Source organism: Phocoena sinus, chromosome 5 (assembly GCF_008692025.1).
Source record: "Phocoena sinus isolate mPhoSin1 chromosome 5, mPhoSin1.pri, whole genome shotgun sequence".
Taxonomy (NCBI): domain Eukaryota; kingdom Metazoa; phylum Chordata; class Mammalia; order Artiodactyla; family Phocoenidae; genus Phocoena; species Phocoena sinus.
The window spans coordinates 3,052,833-3,072,537 of record NC_045767.1 but is presented as its reverse complement, the minus strand read 5'-3'; positions in this window follow the sequence as shown (position 1 = coordinate 3,072,537).

Below are 19,705 nucleotides of genomic sequence, written 5' to 3'. Positions count from 1 at the left end.
TATGTTGATGCTTCTCTCACTTCGCCCCAGCTTCGCCCTCCTACCCCATGTCATCAAGTCCATTCTCTATGTCTGCCTCTTCATTCCAGCCCTGCAACTAGGTTCATCAGTACCATTTTTTTTTTTAGAGCCCATATATATGTGTTAGCATACGGTATTTGGTTTTCTCTTTCTGACTTACTTCACTCTGTATGACGGACTCTAGGTCCATCCACCTCACTACAAATGACTCAATTTCGTTTCTTTTTATGGCTGAGTAATATTCCATTGTATATATGTGCCACATCTTCTTTATCCATTCCTCTGTTGATGGACACTTAGGTTGCTTCCATATCCTGGCTATTGTAAATAGAGGTGCAGTGAGCATTGTGGTACATGACTCTTTTTGAATTATGGTTTTCCCAGGCTATATGGCCAGGGGTGGGAATGCTGGGTCATATGGTAGTTCTATTTTTAGTTTTTTTAAGGAACCTCCATACTGTTCTCCATAGTGGTTGTATCAATTTACATTTCCTTCAACAGTGTAGGAGGGTTCCCTTTTCACCACACCCTGTCCAGCATTTATTGTTTCTAGCTTTTTTGATAATGGCCCTTCTGACTGGTGTGAGGTGATACCTCATTGTAGTTTTGATTTGCACTTCTCTAATAATTAGTGATGTTGAGCATCTTTTCATGTGCCTCTTGGCCATCTGTATGTCTTCCTTGGTGAAATGTCTATTTAGGTCTTCCACCTGTTTTTTAACTGGATTGTTTGTTTTTTGGATATTGAGCTCCATGAGCTGTTTGTATATTTTGGAGATTAATCCTTTGTCTGTTGTTTCATTTGCAAATATTTTCTACCATTCTGAGGGTTGTCTTTTTGTCTTGTTTATGGTTTCCTTTGCTATACAAAAGCTTTTAAGTTTAATTAAGTCCCATGTGTTTATTTTTGTTTTTATTTCTGTTAGTCTAGGAGGTGAGTCATAAAAGATCTTGCTGTGGTTTATGTCAAAGGGTGTTTTTCCTGTTTTCCTCTAAAAGTTTTATAGTGTCTGGTCTTACATTTAAGTCTTTAATCCATTTGGAGTTTATTTTTGTGTATGGGGTTAGGTAGTTTTCTAATTTCATTCTTTTACATGCAGCTGTCCAGTTTTCCCAGCACTACTTATTGAAGAGGCTGTCTTTTCTCCAGTGTATGTTCTTGCCTCGTTTGTCGTAAATTAGGCGCCCATATGTGTGTGGGTTTATCTCTGGGCATTCTATCCTGTACCATTGATCTATATTTCTGATTTTGTGCCAGTACCATACTGTCTTGATTACTGTAGCTTTGTGGTATAGTTTGAAGTCGGGGAGCCTATTCTTCCAACTCCATTTTTCTTTCTCAAGATTGCTTTGGCTATTCGGGGTCTTTTGTGTTTCCATAGGAATTGTAAGATTTTATGTTCTAATTCTGTGAAGAATGCCATTGGTAGTTTGATAAGGATTGCATTGAATCTGTAGATTGCTTTGGGTAGTACAGTCATTTTCACAATATTGATTCTTCCAATCCAAGAACTTGGTATATTTCTCTGTCTGTTTACGTTATCTTTGATTTCTTTCATCAGTGTTTTATAGTTTTCTGAGTACAAGTTTTTCACCTCCTTAGGTAGGTTTATTCCTAGGCATTTTATTCCTTTTGTTGCAGTGGTAAATGGGAGTGGGTCTTTAATTTCCCTTTCTGATTTTTCATTGTTGGTGTATAGGACTGCCAGAGATTTCTGTTCATTAATTTTGTATCGTGCAACTTTACCAAATTCATTGATTAGTGCTAGTAGTTTTCTGGTGGCACCTTTAGGATCTTCTATGTATAGTATCATGTCATCAGCAAATAGTGACAGTTTTACTTCTTCTTTTCCAATTTGTATTCCTTTTATTTCTTTTTCTTCTCTGATTGCTGTGGCTAGGGCTTCCAAAACTATGTTGAATAGAGTGGCGAGAGTGGACATCCTTGTCTTGTTCCTGATCTTAGAGGAAATGCTTTCCGTTTTCCACCATTGAGTATGATGCTTGCTGTGGGTTTGTTGTATATGGCCTTTATTCTGTTGAGGTAGCTTCCCTCTGTGCCCACTTTCTGGAGAGTTGTTATCGTAAATGGGTGTTGAATTTTGTCAAAAGCTTTTTCTGCATCTATTGAGATGATCATACGGATTTTATTCCTTAATTTGTTAATGTGGTGTATCACATTGATTGATTTGGGTATATTGAGGAATCCTTGCATGCCTGGGATAAATCCCACATGATCATGGTGTATGATCCTTTTAATGTGTTGTTGGATTCTGTTTGCTAGTATTTTGTTCAGGATTTTTGGTTCTATGTTCACCAGTGATATTGATCTATACTTTTCTTTTTTTGTGATATCTTTTTCTATTTTTGGTATCAGGGTGATGGTGGCTTCATAGAATGAATTTGGGAGTATTTCTCACTCTGCAATTTTTTGGAATAGTTTGGGAAGGATCGGTGTTAGCTCTTCTCTAAATGTTTGATAGAATTCGCCTGTGAAGCCACCTGGTCCTGAACTTTTGTTTGTTGGAAGATTTTTAATTGCGGGTTCAATTTCATTACCTGTGATAGGTCTGTTTATATTTTCTAATTTTTCAGTCTTGCAAAATTGTACCTTTCCAAGATTTTGTCCATTTCTTCGTGGTTGTCCATTTTATTGGCATATAGTTGTTCGTAGTAGTCTCTTATAATCCTTTGTATTTCTTCAGTGTCAGTGTGATTTCTCCGTTATCATTTCTAATTTTATTGATTTGCATCCTCTCCCTTTTTTTCTTGATGAGTCTGGCTAAGGGTTTTTCAATTTTGTTTATCTTCTCAAAGAACCAGCTTTTAGTTTTATTGACCTTTGCTATGTTTTCTTCATTTCTATTTCATTTATTTCTGCTCTGCTCATTATGATTTCTTTCCTTCTACTCACTTTGGGTTTTCTTTGTTCTGCTTTCTCTAGTTGTTTTAAGTGTAGGGTTAGATTGTTAATTTGAGATTTTTCTTGTTTCTTGAGGTGAGATTGAATTGCTATAAACTTCCCTCTTAGAACTGCTTTTGCTGCATCCCATAGGTTTTGGGTCATCATGTTTCATTGTCATTTGTTTCTATGTATTTTTAAATTTCTTCTTTGATTTCTTCCATAATCTCTTGGTTATTTAGTAGCACACTGGTTAGCCTCCATGTATTTGTGTGTTTTACAGTTTTGTTTTTCCTGTAATTGATTCCCAATCTCATAGAGTTGTGGTCAGAAAAGATGCTTGATATGATTTCAATTTTCTTAACTTTTCTGAGGCTTGATTTGTGACCCACAATGTGATCTATCCTGGAGAATGTTCCATGTGCACTTGAGAAGAAAGTGTATTCTGCCACTTTTGGGTGGAATGTTCTATAAATATCAATTAGATCTATCTGGTCTATTGTGTCATTTAAAGTTTGTGTTTCCTTATTTATTTTCTGTTTGGATGATCTGTCCATTGGTGTAAGTGGGGTGTTAAAATCCCCCACTATTATTGTGTTACTGTCGATTTCTCCTTTCATGGTTGTTAGCATTTGCCTTATGTATTGAGATGCTCCTCTGTTGGGTGCATAAACATTATAATTGGTATATCTTCTTCTTGGATTGATCCTTTGATCATTACATACTATGCCTCCTTATCTCTTGTATCACTCTTTATAAATTATTAATTTTGATGGAGTCCAGCGTATATATTTTTTCTTTTATTGATTATGCTTTTGGTTTTATATCTAAAAAAACTGTTGTCAAATCTGAGGTCACAAAGTCTTATACCTATGTTTCGAGTTAGTAGTTTTAGCTCTTACATTGAGTTCTTTGTGTTAATTTTGAGTTAATTTTTGTATATGGTGTGAGGTAGGGCTCCAAATTCATTATCTTTTGCATGTGGCTGTCCAATTACTCCTCCACTATCTGTTAAAAAGTCTATTCTTTCCCCATTGCGTGGTCTCGGTGTCCTTGTAGCAAATCAATTGGCCATAAGTGTATGGGTTATTTCTGGTCTCTAGCTTCTACTCCTTTTGATCTATTTGTTAATCCTCATACCAGAACCACACTGTCTCAATGATGCTAGCTTGGTAGTAAGTTTTGAAGCCATGAAGGGTACATCCTCCAACTTTGTTATTCTTTTTCAAGGTGGTTTTGGTTATTTGGCCTCCCTTTCAATGAGCTTTAGTGTCAGTGTATCCATTTCTGAAAAACAGCAAGTTAGAATTTTGATGGTGATTGCATTGAATCTGTAGATCATTTTAGGGAGTATTGCCTAAAATATTAAGCCTTCCAATCTATAAACACAAGAAGTCTTCCCATTTATTTAGGTCTTTAATTTCTTTCAACACTGTTTTTTATTTTAATATGTATTTATTTATTTGGTTGTGCCAGGTCTTAGTTGCGGCAAGTGGGCTCCTTAGTTGCAGCATGCAAACTCTTAGTTGTGGCATGCATGTTGGCTCTAGTTCCCTGACCAGGACTGAACCCAGGCCTCCTGCATTGGGAGCATGGAGTCTTATCCACTGTGCCACCAGGGAAGTCCCTCAACACTGTTTTGAAGTTTGGTTAAATTTATTCTTTGGCTAAATTTATTCTTAAGTATTTCATTCTTTTTGATGCTATCAATGGAATTATTTTCTTGGATTGTCCATGGCTAGTGTTTAAGAATACAACATATTTTTGTGTGTTGATCTCATATCCTACCACCTTGCTCCCCTTTTTAGTGACTCAGATGTTTCAGTGGATTCTTAAGGTTTTCTATATATAAGATCATGCCATATGTGAATCAAGATAGTTTTACTTCTTCTTTTACAATCTGGTTCCCTTTTATCGTTTTCTTCACTAATTGTCCTGGCTATAACTTCTAGGATGATGCTCAGTAGAAGTGATGCTCTTGCCTTGTTCCTGATCTTAGGGAAAATCATCCAGTCTTCATCACTGAGTATGATGGTAGCTGTGCTTGTCTCATAGACACCCTTAATCAGGTTGAGGAAGTTCCCTTCTGTTCCAGTTTGTTGAGTGTTTTCATCATAAAAGGGTGTTGGATTTTATGATCATTTTTCAATCTTTTTTATCTCTTTTGTCCATACTGGATAATTTTTATTGCTCTATCTTCAAGTTCACTCACTTATTCTCCCATCATGTTCGTTCTGCTACTGAGTCCATACAATGAGTTTTTTATTTTGATAATTGTATTTATTTTCAGTTCTAACATTTTCATCTAGTTCTTCTTTATATCTTCTATTCCTTTGCCTAGATTTTTAATCTTTTTTTTCAGTAGTGTTCACCTTTTCTTCTTGGGTTATTTTTGCAATATTTGCCTTAAGTTTTTTTTTTTTTTGCTGTACGTGGGCTTCTCACTGTTGTGGCCTCTCCCATTGTGGAGCACAGGCTCCAGACGCACAGGCCCAGCGGCCATGGCTTACGGGCCCAGCCACTGGGTTCCTCCCGGACCAGGGCACGAACCCGTGTCCACTGCATCGGCAGGCAGTCTCTCAACCACTGCGCCACCAGGGAAGCCCTGCCTTAAATTTTAATCGGACAATTATGACATCTTGGCCTTGCTATCTGTTGGTGGTCTCTTCCCAGGTAAGTGGAAGTTTTCCTGGTTCTTTGTATGCCACGTAATTCTGGATTGTATCCTGGACATTCAGAATGTTATGTTATGAGACTCTGAGTCTTGTTTAAATCCTATGGAGAACATTGATATTTTTGTTGTAGCAGGCAATGGATCCGGCTGGGTCCAGCTCACAAGGATCCACCAGCTTTCTGTGGGTCGTGGTTTTAACATCAGTTCTGTTTTCAGTCTTTGCAGTGATTTATCCTGTGTGTGCACCACCCAGTGGCCAGTCCAGGACCTAAGAGGCGGTCTACCTTAAATGGGTTCTCAATGTCTTGTTTGGCTGTTTATGGTCAGCCAAACAAGGTCTACATGTGTGCAGCCCAGGGGGCAAGCCAGGGGTTCAGGAACAGTGTTATGATGTCAGAGTCCAAGTTCCTTCCTCTTCATGATGTTCCCTGAGGTCCCCTCCTCTGTCTTTTAGCTGAAAGGCTAGGGCTCTGTTTACCTTGTTTTGCTATACATTCCCTGAGACTACACCTGAGTCTAGGGCCAAGTAGTAGGAGGACAGGGGAAAAAGCAACTGGTTTTGTCCCACCCTCTTGGGATTTCAGCTCCTCTGACTGGCAGAGGAAGGTGTGGGCACCTGTGGGCTCCCACTGCCACAGCTGTTAGTGCTGCCGCTGTGGTCTGAGAGAAGCCTGGGTACAGCCCACCTGCCAGCACGGGTGGAGGCCTGGCACCTGGAACTCCGTCCTCAGATACAGCCCCCACATTCTTCCTTAGCTGTCATCAGTCAGGTGTCCACCCACAGGGGCTTCTCCCTGTCCTGCTGAAAGCTCTCCCTACATGCAGGCTTCGTCTTGTTCACCTGGCAGCTCGCTGAAGCTCTGAGACAGGCTGAGCCTCAGCTCCACTGCAGGACATCTGTTGGCTGACTCTTTTCAGGGGAAGCAATATTTCCTGCTCCCCTACCCCCTCTACTCCTTCTCTCCCTCCCCTGCTCCTCCCCCACAAGCTCTCCCCTCCTTCTCTCCCCCCTTAGCCCCTGCCTTCCATGTCCACGTGGCACTCAGTCTCACCTGAGCACACCTTACACGCACAGCCCAGGGCTTCTTTGTGTCCATCACCCCGTAGAGTCTGCAGTCCTTAAGGAAAGAACTCTTAGAAAACCAAGGCTCAGAGAAGCTGAGGAAGTTACCCAAGGTTGCACAGCTCATCACGGCCACAGCTGAGCCTACAAGCTGCATCTGCCAGACTCTGCCTTCCTTGCTCTTTGCACCACAGGCCTCCGGAGAAGTCACTGTCTTCCCTTTTATACTCCACACTCGCTTCCTCCCCTCAGTCCAGGCTGCATCTTCTAGATGACAGTCAGGGTGAAATACAGGGAGATGCTTCCTGCTGATGTGCAGAGTCTAAGCAGCAGGGCTACTGCTCCCTCCCTCTGTCCCACCCTCCCGCCTTCTCTTCCTATCTTGTTTATCATTTGGATGCCATTTGGATCAATGGCTCACACTGTCCCTGACCTACCAAGGAAACCAAGAGAGATATTCATTCACTCACTCACTCATTCACTTATTCCGGAGACAGGGTCTCTGGGTTACAGCAGAAGACCAGGGTTCCATCTCTGCTCTGTCCTGTGGGACCAGGGCTGGTGGCTCAGCATTCCTGCCTGTCCCTCCCATTTGTCCTGGCTCAGCCGTCCTTCTCCTGTGGAAGGTGCTCCTGGTGGCCTCATGGCGCCCTTGTCACAGCTGCAATTTTCCATGTGGGTAGGCAAGTGTTTGCAAGGGCCCACCCCCCACACCCCAGAACTGTAAGTCCTCTGAGGGCAGGTATTGGATCTGGTTTTCTGCACCACGACCCCACCCCTGGCACATAGTAGGTGCTCAATAAAAAAAAGATTGAATTGGAAATTTATTTTGGGGGGTTGTGGGAAGAGGGGTTCTTTCCTGACCATTCCAGAAGAGGAGGGGCAAGAGTGTACCTGGACACCTTCGGCAAAGCATCCTGCCCCTTTCCGAGGTCCCACTTTATCAGGTCGTCTCGCAACCCTCACGCTCCACCCCCACGCTCCACCCCCACCCAGAATCCAGCCTCTCCACCAAGCGTCTGTGACCACAGGGCAGAACCCTCACCCAGGCTGGTCCTGAGCCTCCCTCTTCCCACCACCCACTTCCTTGAACAAGTGTCCTGGGGCCACACGGCAAAGCGCCCCCTGAACGCGCCAGTCCCCCATGGATTCCTCCTCCTGCAGTGGAGCCTCAGCCTCTATCTTTTTATTTGGTTTTAGAGTCAGCACACAAATTTCTCTGCCCCAAGACAAGAAAAAAAATAACAATGAGGGTAATGACCGGTTACTGCTGCGGGAAGAGTTCTTAGCGCCTCCCGCGCTCTGTCTCACCTAGTCGCCTCGGCAGCCCTAGGAGGAGGGTTGTTATGACCCTGTTTTACAGGGGAGGGAAATGAAGCACAGAGAGATTTAGAAAGTTGCCCAGCATCACACAGCACGGCAGTGCTGCAGTCTGGGCACATGGGCACTCTGTGTGTTGTCTCCACCTGTGTGTCCTGTCAACCCCTCCCTAAGTAGCAGAAGCCTGGAATTTCACACTTGGTGGCATCTCCAGGAATTTCCCATGGCTGCAGTAACAAACCACCACAAATTGAACATCTTTTTTTTTTTGAATTGTACTTTTTTTTTATACAACAGGTTCTTATTAGTTACCTATTTTATACATATTAGCGTATGCACGTCAATCCGAATCTCCCAGTTCATCCCCCCACCACCACCACTTTCACCCCTTGGAAAAACTGAGCATCTTCAAGGAGCAGACATTTATTCTCTCATGGTTCGGGAGGCGGGAAGTGTGAATTCAAGGTGTCAGCGGGGCTGTTTCCCTCTGAACCCTTCCTGCCTCTTGCAGCTTCTAGTGGCTGCCGGCAACCCTTGGCTTGTGGCTGCATCCCTCTAATCCCTGCCTCCATCATCACATGGCCTTCCTCTCTATGTGTCTTCTCTCCTTTTCTTCTCTTATAAGGATTTAGGATGCATCCTAATCCAGGGTGATTTCATCTCAAGATTCCTAATTCGAGATGGGGTTGGTGGTCTGGACCGATGGCCTGGGCGCCCTGGGGTGGGTGCCACAGGCTGGGCATTCCCATTCTCTCTCCCGCAGGCAGCAGCGACTGGAGTGCCCATCTTCTGGGGAGCAGGTTGTTAAATACTCAGGAATGTCTGGAGCAGCTGTAAAGGGCTGGTCGCTCTGAATCAGCCAAGCTGGGTGTATTTACACCATGGAAATTGTCAAGCTCTACAAATCAGGGCTATTCCTTCTTCCCTTTCCTGAGGGAGTTTGCCGGCACCCTGCACAGGGAGGAGAGATGGGGTCTACCTATGCTCCCAGGACTTTCTCTTCTGCTAGGCCTCACATCACACCTGCCACCAGCTTCCACCCCCCAGAGCACTTGTACTGCCACCCACGGATTTCAGACAGCTCCATCTGGCAAGCACCTGTGAGCACAGTTCATGTAATAGCATCTCACACAAAATAGGGCTTTGTAACTCTGCTGGTAAGTGAGCACAGTGAGATAGAGGCCTGAGCCCCACAGTTGGCAGGTGGCAGGGCTGCAACTCACTGCCCTGGACGGGGGAGGGCTGAGCTCAGGCCCTTCTTGTGCCCGGACCTTGCCCCCAGAGCCCAGCAACTGGCCTGGTTGGCCATGGGGCTTGGTGAGTATTTGTTGAGTGGCAGGATAAATGGGTTGAATCCGCCACCTTGCAGGTCCTTCCTGCCTGAGGTTCTCTGATTCCGAGTCTGTCACCTTCTGGAAAGTGTTCCCAGCTGTTCTTCCTGCAACTCAGAGGACAGAGAGCTGCCTGTTCTGAAGGCAGCTGGACCCCAGGGCCCATGGTTGTCAAGCGGTTCTACACGGGGGACATGTGGCTTCTGCACCACACTGCTTGTGGGGTGAAGGCCCGGGGAGACGTGGGGGGTTTCAGATTTCATTGTGAGCCCTTATCTGTAGCTGTTCTCTACCTACAGTGACGTCAGCTCTCATGAGCAGCTGATCTGTAATTTCCTGGTCCGAAAAACAGAAACCCATCCAGGTATTCAAACAGAGGGGATTTAACACAAGGTGCTGGTCACAGTGCTGGGAGGACTAGAGGAGCAAGGGAAAGGAGGTGATGCCCTGAGATCAGAAGCTGCTCCCTCCACTGGACAGAGCCCTGAGTCCCTGCACAGTGGTGAAGATGCTGTCACAGCTCTGGGTCCGCTGAAGGAGTGTTGCCTTGACCGGTGGGGACCACAGCCGAGGCTGCCACTGCTGTCAACTCAGGTGCCTAGAGACACTGTGTGAAACTGGAACAGCAAAGTTTGCTTCTCCACCTGCCACCCCACCCCCACCCCCATTCCACATCTCCCGCTGCTAGAGCTTAACTGGGGGCCACCTGGCCTGGGAGCCTGAGAAATGCCCCCATCACACAGAACAGGAGTGAGGCTGGGAGTAAAGCAGCAGGTGCCCAGCACAGTGGTAATGATCTTGTTAAAATACTCCATTTCCCAGCTTCCCCTGTAACCCAGGGTGGTTAAAGAGATGTAATGGAGGTCACTGTATGTGGCTACTGGGAAATCTTAAAAGGGGGACAGGCTACTTGTATATATCCTCTCTCTTTCCTTTCCCCTTCCTTCTGCTTTCTGCCTAGAATTTGAATGTAATGGCTGGAGCTCCAACAGCCATTTTGGACCAGGCAGAGACCTAGAAGATATATGTCACTTTCTAAGGACAGTGAAACAGAAGGATGGTGCCTGATGACCATGGAGCTGCCTACTGCCCTGATTTTTCTTCCCTCTGGACTTTCATATGGGAGAGATGAAACCTCTGTCTTGTTGAGCCACTGACTGGGTTTTCTCTCTTATGCAGCTGAGCCAAATCCTGATTGGTGTCTTGATTTTCATTATCAACCAAAAAAACTGAGACCCAAGTGCCCTGTCTATAAAATGGGGGCAGTATATGTCCATATAGTCAGTTTATTGGGAAGACTGCATTGCTGGTGGTCAGCCACTGCTTGGCCCCTGGCTTATGAATGCCAGCTCCTCTGGGAAGGGGAGGGGTGTGCAGCCAGGGAAGCTGGGCATCTTTTGTTTGGGAATAAAAAATGGCTCTCACTGGAACTATATGAATTCATGATCAGGTTTCAGGGAGGCAGCTCTGGGCCTGGTGTGGGGATATGGTTCTGCCAAGATATAGGGCTTGGTGCCCAGAGTTTAGTGGGGGGAGGACACATGTGAGCAGGTGATTATACAGCCTTGACAGGACAGGGAGGGGCATGGAACCATTGGGCTCACATCCTCCAGGTTGAGGAAGGGTCTGTGATTTCCAGGAGGCGAGACCTGAAGGAGGTCAGAGCCAGCCTGAGCAGTGGAGCTTGGAACAGACTGGGGACAGCACACCAGGCAGAGGGCCTGGCATGTGCAAAGACTCAAGGTGAAGAGGAAGAAGCTCTGAAACATTCGAATAAGGGGATGAGCCGCCTTACAAGCAAGTGAGTTCCCCATTCCTGGAGGCAGCCAAGTGAAGGCTGATGTCCAAGGAGATGCACAGGACCTGCATCTGGCTTGAGGAACAGCAGAAGGGAGTAGGAGTCACAGATGCTCCAAGGATTCTTGGGGTGGTGGGAGGACGGGGCTGCCCTGGAAGGGAGGGAACCTGGGAGAGCCTGAAGGTTGGGGGACCTCAGTGGTGGTGGCTGGGAAGGAGCCATGCAGAGGGAGGAGGGAGGCTGGGGTCAGCGCTCAGCTGAGAAGTGCCACCCATCAGAGTCCTGCCTCTGGCAGGGTCCAAGACAACGGGGGTCTAAGAAGAGGCAGATCCTAGGGTGTCTCCACTCTCAGAGGAGGGGTGGTCTCCAGAAACTCCCAGGACGAGGTCTGTCTGGCCTGCAGGTGGTAAGATCTTCCAAGCCAAGGTGCCCTTTGCCATCTGGGGGTGTGTGTGCAGAGAGGTCCCCAAGTGGTCAGTGAAGTCTTACGCTGCTTGTAGGCAAAGCTGCTGCTGGTGGAGGGGCTTGCTCCAGCCCTGCAGCCCCTCCAGCTGTGCTGGCATCACTGCTATGAGCGACTGAAGTTGGGGACCATGGTGCGTCTGCTATACGCCCTGGGCCCAGCGAGGGCCAGCCCGGAACACGTTTGTTGAATGAATGCAAGACCCTGATACTCATCCAGTAACTCACCAGAAGCCTCAGCTGTTCTCTTCGCCAGAGGAGGCTCTGCTTTCTGGTGTATGAAAGGGGATGAGGCCCCTTTTCTTCCAGGGTGGTTGTGAGGATTGAATGAGAAATGCATCTAAGTAAAAGATCCTCTGGGTCCCCATGTCCCGCCCATAAAAGGAGGGACAGGATGAGCCATGGCTAAGGGCATGCTGTGGCATCCCAGGATTGCAGAGCTGAGGCCTGGCCCAGATTCCGGGGCAGCTGGGCGGGGAATGAGCTCCACAGCCAGAAGCCAGACCAGACTCTACCACATCAGCCATGCTGCCCAACGTGGCTGTGTCTCCAGACCAGCTGTTTCCCACATTAGCCGCCCCCTGGGCAGGCCTCCAACTCTTGACAAACGGGAAAAAAGGGGTCCTGGGAGCCTTCCAAGCATTCAGTGTGGTCTCCGGGGTGCAGGTGGCCCGCAGTGAGGGTTCTGGGCCGTGACCGCCTCCACCAGGGCCCAAGGGTCACGTTCCTTGCAACTGCACCCCCTCTGACCTCTGGGCCCTGACCTCCCTGCCCGTGGGCTCTAGCAGGCCTGGCTGGGCCAGCTGGGCCCCGGAGACAACTGCGTGGAGTCAGGGCCGTGGCCAATGCTGCAGGGCTGGGCACTGACCACAGCCCTGCTAATCAGGCCTAAGTGGCTGAAAACTTGGGCCAGTGTCTCCAACGACTGTGCCCAGGGTACGTGTGCTAATTCCTGCTAAGTGCTCAAGGTGAGGGGTGAGGCTGCATGAGTGAGTGGCAGGTGTGAAGGCAGAATCCTGAAGTGACCCCAGGATGCCATTCCCTGGTGTGTGAGCTGAGATCATCAGCGCCCCTGGAATGTGGGCCCAGCCCATGAATCTGATAGGATTTCACTCTTGACTTAAGAAAGGGGAAGTATCCTGGTGGGCCTGACCTAATCAGGGCTCCCCTCCTGAAGAGAGAGGTTCTACGTGACGAATGTCCTTTGTTACCAGCTATGGAGGTGGAGGACCACGTGGCCAGGACCCAAGAGCAGGCCCCGGCCCTCAACCCCATGAGCTCAGAAAAGGAGCCCACGTTCCAGGTGGGACTACAGCCCAGCTGTGTGAGACCCTGAGCCCAGGACCCAGCTAAGTCCTGTGCAGACTTCTCACCTACTGGAATGGAGATGATGAATGGATGTCGATTTAGTTGGGTAATTCGTTAGGCAGCGTAAACAATGAATACATAACTAAAAAGGACCCGGAAGCCCGTTTCACCTCATGAAGTCCCACTCACCCATCCTCACGGGAGCCAACCAGGGCCCTGCTCATTTCCAGACCACCCAACCCCCAGCCCAGGCTCTGCCTTGAGGGTCTCCCATGGTGTGGATTGAATTAAAGAATTTTCAGAACTGCCTGGTTCCTGGAGCCCCCCCCAGGGCAGGCCTGCATCCGGGAGGGGGCTGCTAGGAGAAGCATCCCTTGGCAGGTGAGGCTGGCTGGCCTGCAGAGGGTGCTGTGGTCCCATCACCCAGGCTGCAGAGGAAGAGACCTCAAGCTGTGCTTCAAGACTGGAAGTATCCATAAAAGAGCAGATGCGTATTTCTCCACGGCTTCTCTGTGGGTGATCATACAGAGAATTGTTTTGAAAATAGTATTTTTGTTTTTTTAAATAGGATCTGCATATCATTAAGAAGTAAAATAAATACACAGGAGATTAAAAACAATTCCTGAGAAAACCATAATTCAAAAAGAGTCATGTACCAAAATGTTCATTGTGGCTTTACTTACAATAGCCCAGAGATGGAAACAACCTAAGTGTCCATCATCGGATGAATGGATAAAGAAGATGTGGCACATATATACAATGGAATATTACTCAGCCATAAAAAGAAACGAAATTGAGCTATTTGTAATGAGGTGGATAGACCTAGAGTCTGTCGTACAGAGTGAAGTAAGTCAGAAAGAGAAAGACAAATACCGTATGCTAACACATATATATGGAATTTAAGGAAAAATAATGTCATGAGGAACCTAGGGGTAAGATAGGAATAAAGATACAGACCTACTAGAGGATGGACTTGAGGATATGGGGAGGGGGAAGGGTAAGCTGTGAAAAAGCGAGAGACAGGCATGGACATATATACACTACCAAATGTAAGGTAGATAGCTAGTGGGAAGCAGCCTCATAGCACAGGGAGATCAGCTCGGTGCTTTGTGACCACTTAGAGGGGTGGGAGGGAGGGAGACGCAAGAGGGAAGAGATATGGGAATATATGTATATGTATAGCTGATTCACTTTGTTATAAAGCAGAAACTAACACACCATTGTAAAGCAATTATACTCTAATAAAGATGTAAAAAAAAAAAATCAGACCATGTCCTGTTCCTAGAGAAATCAAAGTTGAACCTTTTGGTGAACCTCATGTCACCTTTTTATGGGTACACACAAATCACCCCCCACGTGCATGTGTGCTCGCCTGCTCACACCTGCACCACACACACACAGACATATGTTCACAGTGAAACCCTATCATAATATGTGATACGTGACTTCATGTGTTTTCTCTTTTTGTTAACTCAGTAATAAGCCTGGACAGTTTCCTGGGCCCATGTTGACCTGAACCACGGTTCCCTGGCTTCGCAGCTAATGGTGAGGAAGCAGTCTTTCCTTTTTCCCTGTGTAACTTTGATCATTAGGAACTTGGAACAATGTTTCACATAGTTATGGTTCCTGGCATTTGTATCTCTCTTTCTCTCATTCCAGTTTGTTTACTGCCAGTTTTTCTACTCAGTATTTTTCATCCCTGTAAAAGACTTCTGAGTGTGGCGATTGCTTCAAGATGGTGGAGTAGAAGGATGTGCTCTCACTCCCTCTTACAAGAACACCAGAATCACAACTCACTGCTGAACAATCATCAGGAAGACAGTGGAACTCAGCAAAAAAGATACCCCACATCCAAAGACAAAGGAGAAGCCACAATGAGATGGTAGGAGGGGTGCAATGACAAAAAAATCAGATCCCATAACTGCTGGGTGGGTGACTCACAAACTGGAGAACACTTATAACACAGAAGTCCACGCACTGGAGTGAAGGTTCTGAGCCCCACGTCAGGCTTCCCAATCTGGGGGTCCGGCAACAGAAGGAGGAATTCCTAGAGAATCAGACTTTGAAGGCTAGCGGGATTTGATTGCAAGACTTCGACAGGACTGGGGGAAACAGAGACTCCACTCTTGGAGGGCACACACAAAGTAGTGTGCGCATCGGGACTCAGGGGAAGGAGCAGTGACCCCAAAGGAGACTGAACCAGACCTACCTGCTAGTTTGGAGGGTCTCCTGCAAAGGCAGGGGTGGGGGCTGTGTCTCACCGTGAGAACAAAGACAGTGGCAGCAGAAGTTCTGGGAAGTACTCCTTGGCGTGAGCCCTCCCAGAGAATGCCATTAGCCCCACCAAAGAGCCTGGGTATGCTCCAGTGTTGGGTCACCTCAGGCTAAACGACCAACAGGGAGGGAACCCAGCCCCACCCATCAGCAGACAAGTGGATTAAACTTTTACTGAGCTCTGCCCACCACAGCAATACCCAGCTCTACCCACCACCAGTCCCTCCCATCAGGAAACTTGCACAAGCCTCTTAGATAGCCTCATCCACCAGAGGGCACACAGTAGAAGCAAGAAGAACTACAATTCTGCAACCTGTGGAACAAAAACCACATTCATAGAAAGATAGACAAGATGGAAAGGCAGAGGGCTATGTACCAGATGAAGGAACAAGATAAAACCCCAGAAAAACAACTAAATGAAGTGAAGATAGGCAACCTTCTAGAAAAAGAATTCAGAATAATGATAGTGAAGATGAGCCAGGACCTTGGTAAAAGAATGGAGGCAAAGGTCGAGAAGATGCAAGAAATGTTTAACAAAGATCTAGAAGAATTAAACAACAAACAAACAGAGATGAACAACACAATAACTGAAATGAAAAATACACTAGAAGGAATCAATAGCAGAATAACTAAGGCAGAAGAACAGATAAGTGACCTGGAAGACAGAATGTTGGAATTCACTGCTGCAGAACAGAATAAAGAAAAAAGAATGAAAAGAAATGAAGACAGCCTAAGAGACCTCTGGGACAACATTAAATGCAACAACATTCACATTATAGGGGTCCCAGAAGGAGAAGAGAGAGAGAAAGGACCCGAGAAAATATTAAAAGAGATTATATTTGAAAACTTCCCTAACATGGGAAAGGAAATAGCCACCAAAATCCAGGAAGTGCAGAGAGTCCCATACAGGATAAACCCAAGGAGAAACACACCAAGACACATAGTAATCAAACTGGCAAAAATTAAAGACAAAGAAAAGTTATTGAAAGCAGCAAGGGAAAAACGACAAATAACATACAAGGGAACTCCCATAAGGTTAACAGCTGATTTCTCAGCAGAAACTCTACAAGCCAGAAGGGAGTGGCATGATACACTTAAAGTGATGAAAGGGAAGAACCTACAACCAAGATTACTCTACCAGGCAAGGATCTCATTCAGATTCGATGGAGAAATCAAAAGCTTTACAGACAAGCAAAAGCTAAGAGAATTCAGCACCACCAAACCAGCTCTACAACAAATGCTAGAGGAACTTCTCTAAGTGGGAAACACAATAGAAGAAAAGGACCTACAAAAACAAAAACAAAACAATTAAGAAAATGATAATAGGAACATACATACTGATAATTACCTTAAACGTGAATGGGTTAAGTGCTCCAACCAAAAGACACAGGCATGCTGAATGGATACAAAAACAAGACCCATATATATGCTGTCTAAAAAAGACCCACTTCAGACATAGGGACACATTCAGGTTGAAAGTGAGGGGATGGAAAAAGATATTCCATGCAAATGGAAATCAAAAGGAAGCTAGAATAGCAATACTCATATCAGATAAAATAGACTTTAAAGTAAAGAATGTTACAAGAGACAAGGAAGGACACTACATAATGATCAAGGGATCAATCCAGGAAGAAGATATAACAATTATAAATATATATGCACCCAACATAGGAGCACCTCAATACATAAGGCAACTGCTAACAGCTATAAATGAGGAAATCGACAGTAACACAATAATAGTGGGGGACTTTAACACCTCACTTACACCAATGGTCAAATCATCCAAACAGAAAATAAATACAGAAACAGAAGCTTTAAATGACACAATAGACCAAATAGATTTAATTGATATTTACAGGACATTCCATCCAAAAACCGCAGATTACACTTTCTTCTCAAGTGTGCATGGAACATTCTTGAGGATAGTTCATATCTTTGGTCACAAATCAAGCCTCGGTAAATTTAAGAAAATTGGAATCATATCAAGCATCTTTTCTGACCACAACGCTATGAGATTAGAAATGAATTACAGGGGAAAAAACGTAAAAAACACAAACACATGGTGGCTAAACAATACGTTACTAAATAACCAAGAGATCACTGAAGAAAACAAAGAGGAAATCAAAAATTACGTAGAGACAAATGACAATGAAAACATGACGATCCAAAACCTATGGGATGCAGCAAAAGCAGTTCTAAGAGGGAAGTTTATAGCTATACAAGCCTACCTCAAGAAACAAGAAAAATCTCAAATAAACAATCTAACTTTACACCTAAAGGGCCTAGAGAAGGAAGAACAAACAAAACCCAAAGTTAGCAGAAGGAAAGAAATCATAAAGATCAGAGCAGAAGGAAATGAAATAGAAACAAAGAAAACAATAGCAAAGATCAATAAAACTAAAAGTTGATTCTTGGAGAAGATAAACAAAATTGATAAACCATTAGCCAGACTCATCAAGAAAAAGAGAGAGAGGGCTCAAATCAATAAAATTAGAAATGAAAAAGGAGAAATCACAACTGACACTGCAGAAATACAAAGGATTATTAGAGATTACTACAAACAACTATATGCCAATAAAATGGACAACCTGGAAGAAATGGACAAATTCTTAGAAAAGCACAACCTTCCAAGACTGAACCAGGAAGAAATAGAAAATATGAACTGACCAATCACAAGTAATGAAATTGAAACTGTGATTAAAAATCTTCCAACAAACAAAAGTCCAGGACCAGATGGCTTCACAGGTGAATTCTATCAAACATTTAGAGAAGAGCTAACACCCATCCTTCTCAAGCCCTTCCAAAAAATTGCAGAGGAAGGAAAATTCCCAAACTCATTCTGTGAGGCCACCATCACCCTGATATCAAAACCAGACAAAGATACTACAAAAAAAGAAAATTACAGACCAATGTCACTAATGCATATAGATGCAAAAATCCTCAACAAAATACTAGCAAACAGAATCCAACAACACATTAAAAGGATCATACACCATGATCAAGTGGGATTTGTCCCAGGGATGCAAGGATTCTTCAATATATGCAAATCAATCAATGTGATACACCATATTAACAAATTGAAGAATAAAAACCATATGATCATCTCAATAGATGCAGAAAAAGCTTTTGACAAAATTCAACACTCATTTATGATAAAAACTCTCCAGAAAGTGGGCATAGAGGGAACCTACCTCAACATAATAAAGGCCATATACGACAAACCCACAGCAAACATCATTCTCAATGGTGAAAAACTGAAAGCATTTCCTCTAAGATCAGGAACAAGACAAGGATGTCCACTCTCACCACTATTATTCAACATAGTTTTGGAAGTCCTAGCCACAGCAATCAGAGAACAAAAAGAAATAAAAGGAATACAAATTGGAAAAGAAAAAGTAAAACTGTCACTGTTTGCCGATGACATGATACTATACATAGAGAATCCTAAAGATGCCACCAGAAAGCTCCCAGAACTAATCAATGAATTTGGTAAAGTTGCAGGGTACAAAATTAATGCACAGAAATCTCTTGCATTCCTATACACTAATGATGAAAAATCTGAAAGAGAAATTAAGGAAACACTCCCATTTACCATTGTAACAAAAAGAATAAAATACCTAGGATTAAACCTATCTAGGGAGACAAAAGACCTGTATGCAGAAAACTATAAGACACTGTTGAAAGAAATTAAAGATGTTACCAAGAAATGGAGAGCTATTCCATGTTCTTGGATTGGAAGAATCAATATTGTGAAAATGACTATACTACCCAAGAAATCTACAGATTCAATGCAATCCTTATCAAGTTACCAATGGCATTTTTTATAGAACTAGAACAAAAAAATCTTAAAATTTGTATGGAGACACAAAAGACCCCGAATAGCCAAAGCAGTCTTGAGGGAAAAAAGCTGAGCTGGAGGAATCAGACTCCCTGACTTCAGACTACACTACAAAGCTATAGTAATCAAAACAATATGGTACTGGCACAAAAACAGAAATATAGATCAATGGAACAGGATAGAAAGCCCAGAGATAAACCCCCACACCTATGGTTAACTAATCTATGACAAAGGAGGCAATGATATACAATGGAGAAAAGACAGTCTCTTCAATAAGTGGTGCTGGGAAAACTGGACAGCTACATGTAAAAGAATGAAATTAGAACACTCCCTAACACCCTACACAAAAATAAACTCAAAATGGATTAGAGACCTAAATGTAAGACTGGAACCTATAAAACTCTTAGAGGAAAAGATAGGAAGAACACTCTTTGACATAAATCACAGCAAGATCTTTTTTGATCCATCTCCTAGAGTAATGGAAATAAAAACAAAAATAAGTGAATGGGACCTAATGAAACTTAAAAGCTTTTGCAAAGCAAAGGAAACTACAAACAAGACAAAAAGACAACCCTCAGAATGGGAGAAAATCTTTGCAAATGAAGCAACAGACAAAGGATTAATCTCCAAAATATACAAGCAGCTCATGCAGCTCAATATTAAAGAAACAAACAACCCAATCCAAAAATGGGCAGAAGACCTAAATAGACATTT